Raw genomic sequence first — 4792 nt, 5'->3', positions numbered from 1 at the left:
TAAATGCAAACTTTGGAAAAGCCTATGCTGCTCAGATCCCAGGATGAAAGGGATCCTCTCCTGAAGCTGCAGCTGTCCACTAAAGAAAACACAGAGGTGCAACCACTGCACCACTGAGAATGAACTGACCCGAAGCAGCTTCCTCTGAGCGCTACAAACTTCAGGCCCACACAGATCACACTTCTATCCCAGAGCATTTGTTTGGTTTGTTTTTACTGGGCGATGGAACTTGGAACAGGCTCAGCACTCTGCACAGGAAGCACCTGCTTTTATCTGACCCCAGTCACATCAGGTGGCTTCCTTGTTTATACTAGTGATGAGTCCCAGTGGCTTCCCTTCAGCCATCACTGGCTAATTTGTCCACTCCTTTTTCCAGCCTGTTCATTGATCTGAAGAGAAAATCCCTCCCAGACTTCCCCAGCAAATAAGCTACTGCCTTCGTTTCCTTTTTTTTTTTTTCCAGGCAAGCTGCAGGGTCAGAGCTGCAGCAGCCCTCGAAAGGAGTGGTGGTGCACGAGTGCATCAAGACAGATTCGCCCACACATCTCAAACACTAATGGGACAGGAACAGTTGCGTATCAGCCACCTGGCCTGTACACCAGCTGGAAAGAAGAGGGCCAGTGCGCTAGGACCCGGGCCAGGTGATAAAGGGGCAGGACTGGGCCAAAGTTCATCATCCACTTTGCGCAGCTGGCAAGGGAACAGGAAAGGGTCAGGATGCATCATGCACACTTACAGAGCCAGGAGCAGCAGGAGCAAGACAAGGGCAGTGTGTACCTACACTTCAGGTACCGGGAGTCCTAGGGGCAGAGCCTGGCTTGTGCACTTCATCCACATGCCCCAGGTTCTAAGGGCAGCGACAAGGTTGTAATAAAGTTGTGTCATGTAGGAGTCCTGGGAAAACTAGTCTTTACGTCGTGGCCCCACTCACCTGGCAGATCAGGACTACAAAAGGTTACGGTCAATAGCCACTGACTGGTGGCTGGTGTATCAGGGCCTGTCTAGGCACCCTGTTATGGTTGGAGCTATTGGATTGTGAGCTTGCCTGGTATAGAAAAATAGCAGCATTAGAATGGGGCCATATTTGAAGGGAGGAACTCCACACCTTGGTTGGGATTCACTGGGCTGCCTTTGGATGGATGGAGAGGGGAAACACAGCCATTTCCAGCACTGGAGGATTGGGTGTTTAAGAGGTCTTTTCCACCATGCTCCCCCCCCGCCTGCCCACAGTCTACCCACATGCATGCTTAGCCTGTGGCCGCACCGATAATGTAGCACTTTAGGATATGCTAATGAGGCACTGCATATTCATGACAGCACCTCATTAGTATATCCCAAAGTGCCACATTACCATAGCCCCTCTGAAATATCATATCTTTCACTGGATTGACTTCTGCTGGAGAAAAAGACAAACTTTTGAGCTACACAGAGCTCTTCTCCGCGTCTGAGTTCAGCACTGTGGGGCTCAAAAGCTTGTCTCCTTCAACAGAGAAGATGGTCCAATGAAAGATATTTCCTCCCCTGCCTTGTCTCCCTAAAGGGACGATGACACTCAGAGATAAATAACTTGTATGAGATATAAAGTGAAGACCCTCATCATCCATGGTCAGTGAAAATCTCAGGGTTGTTAGTCCTGAACGTCTAGCCATATTAACCTACCTATCTTCCTCCCATTCCTAGCTTCGGATGAATACATCATTTCTCGCTTGCCAGCCTCTGAAATTGCTATGTAGAGTTGCTGGTGCAGACTGCATGTCTTGTTTCACCAACAAAGGAAAAAGCATTTCAGTACTAGGGGAGTTTTATATTTATATTCACTATATAAAATGCTTTGGAATAGTTCCAGATAGAAATGCAGTATAGATATAGAGCCATATTTTACAGTTAAGCATGTGCCTTTTTGGCATACAAATGAAAATTCCTGAGTTATCTACACACATGCTTGTATATAGAGCATGTATAAATAATCTTATGGGCCCAGTTTTGAAAACATGGTCCAAAAGCAGTTTTAATTCTTCTGTTTACTCGCCTTTTGCTTACATAGCAGAGCACCTGTCCAGAATCCAAAGTCCATCTGGCTTTTTGTGACCACAACAATAACTGACCTCCACCTGTACGGTAGCTTATTAACTGGGGTGAAGATCTTTTAGCAAGTCACACCTTTAAAGTGTCGCATTATAAAGCATCCCAATGTCTTCCGTGCAAACTGATCACAACACTTCTTTCTGTGGCGAAGATCTTAAAAGTAACAGATTTGACTTAAGGCACCCAGTATCTACTGACTATCAGCGGGAGTTGGGAGTTTAGGTCCCTGCATTTCAGCAGGTAAATGATTTGATCCTTATACGTCTCTTAACTGTCTCACAGGAGTGCAGTGAAGCTTAACTACTGAATGTTGGTAAGGTGCTTTGAGATGCTTAGAAGATGTTCTGGAAGCACAAAGCTGCATTATCCCAAAGGGTTAGAATATGTCATGGGAGAGGAAATAGACCATAGTCTTTAGCAGTCTGTAAATGGAAAACAACCCTTGGGCTTTTTCTTAGAAAAAGTTAATCACTCTGATTCCTCTTTCTTCCCTTCAAATCCCTCCAGCCGTCAGAATGATATACTGAACAATGGCTGATCCTGGCAAAATGGTCTCTGTGCTGCAGGCCTCCTCCAGGCAGTACTGTGGGAGCAAAATACTTGACAGCACTGAGCGGCTGCTACATAGCAGCCTCATTTTCCAGTCACGCTGGAAGCCAGTTGCTTTCAAGTACAATCCCACATCTCCTTCCAGCTCTGTCTCAGGGGCAAGTCAAGTGGCTGAGACAAGCTCATACGCTCTTACTGATCAGCATTTCAGCAGCTGGACTTGGCCTGCTTCCAAAGAGATGCTCTTTGGCATCTACCTGTAACCAGCCCCATAAAGACGGTTATTTGTAGGGTTAGCTATTGTAGTATTTAAAGGTAGAGGTAAATCCACATAAAGATAGCTACACACTGTGGTCAGTATTTCCTTTTACGAAACATACATGAACTTAGTCGTTCAGCTTTGGATTCTGTAAACAATGCAAGGAATGCTGTTGCAACACAGTGTTTTTCTTTTTTTTTCCTACTCCTCAACTGTGTGGGCGCTTGAGTAACAGAACTCTTCCCTGCAAGAGAAAGAACTGCCGTTAAAATCTTCCCACCCAAACTTTTCACAATTTTCACACTACGCAAATGGGAACAATAAGCTAGTAATGTGACCGAATATTCATTATGCTAATTATATGGTAATGAAATACAAGGACAGTATGCAGCTCATTTTGACTCCACATCTCTTTCTTCTCTTCCTGTGTAAACAGGGGAGAAGGCAGCCACGCTGGAGCGCACCAGTGAAACAGTAGATCCTGTGTGCTATTTATTTAAGATGCCCCAGAAAATAGTAAAAATTGTCAAATAGACATGTGCCATCTGTGTTGTGCATGTTTTCTGAATATTTCTGAAGTTCCATTTGATTAGGGAGAGAGAAAGTGATCGGAGACGGCTGGGCAGGAAATGTATAACTATTTCATGTTTCAGGACATCAATAATTAAAAATAAAGACTCCCTGGCATAATTGGCACCTTAAAGCTAGATAATAGTTGTGTCTGTAAGCCTGATATGCCCACAGCTGTACGCACAGTATTTCCATTTCACAGCATTAATAATGCAAGCAAACAATAATAAACCACAGAGTAACATGCACGTGATCAAGGAGAGCAGAGGCCTTCATACAGTAATCTGTAAACTGAGATGCACCAACATCTCATGTCTCCAATTCCAGACAATCCCCTAGTGTCAAATGCTTTGTCGTATAGATGTGCCGCAGAGAAAGCTGAAAGAGCGTTGTGCAGTGTTGAAATTCTACCCACCGGATGAACCTTCTCATTCAAGAAAGACCTTGCCTGGATCTCATAATGTGACTGCTACAGTGACAGGCTGCACCTTTACCTTCTGTACAAGATGCTTGTGAAAATAATGGGGCAAGAAGCTAAAAAATGGTTTAATTCAGAACTGGGCACATCACGTTCGGGGAACTCTGGAATAGTTTGTTCAGCAGTTGTCCTACTCCTGAGGAGATGCCGACCCTTTCCAGCTCCACGTTCTGGGGGAATCTGCTGGAGTAGCACACAGGGCACTAGACCTCGAAGTCGGCCATCAATTGTGTAGCTAAAATTGATTTATCAGCAGACGACTTCCATGTCCGTCCACATGGCGGATGGTTGACGGGAGTGTTTCTCCCTTTGACCTTCCTTATCTCTCACAAGGAGTCCAGGGGTCAATGGGGACCTCTGGGAACGTAATGAAACCCCGGAAGATCAACCCTGAGTGGATCAATCTTCCACGGTAGTGTGGCTGTAATCTAAGAGAGGAAATAGGATCAGGTCCACTCTGTTTGGGAGAGGGACTTTATTGCTTTGTTTTAAAAATTAAATGACTGTTAAGCTTTCTCTAAGCTTCTCAGATCCTGCAGTGACGGGTGCGAAGTAAGCACCAGGAAAGACAAATTAGGTAGACGAAGGGAGGAGGGCAGGTATTTGGTCTAGCACCTTAGCAGATTTAAACTCATGAAGTTTGACCTCTGTGGAACTACGGCTGTTTCGAGCAGCTGAGAATCTGGCCCAGCAGCTTTACAGAAAGAAGGGAAGTTTAGGGTGTTAGCAGGGCCATATGGAAGAACTAGGCAGTCAGTCAGGGTGCTAGGCTTTAAGGGGCGCCAAAGTAGATGAAAGCCATTTTTTTGTCCATTTAAAACATCTATATTAATATGTTCTCTCATAAACAA

This window comes from Carettochelys insculpta, chromosome 6 (genome assembly GCF_033958435.1).
Source record: "Carettochelys insculpta isolate YL-2023 chromosome 6, ASM3395843v1, whole genome shotgun sequence".
Lineage (NCBI taxonomy): Eukaryota > Metazoa > Chordata > Testudines > Carettochelyidae > Carettochelys > Carettochelys insculpta.
The sequence above is the reverse complement of the archived record's forward strand: the minus strand, read 5'-3'. Positions refer to the sequence as shown.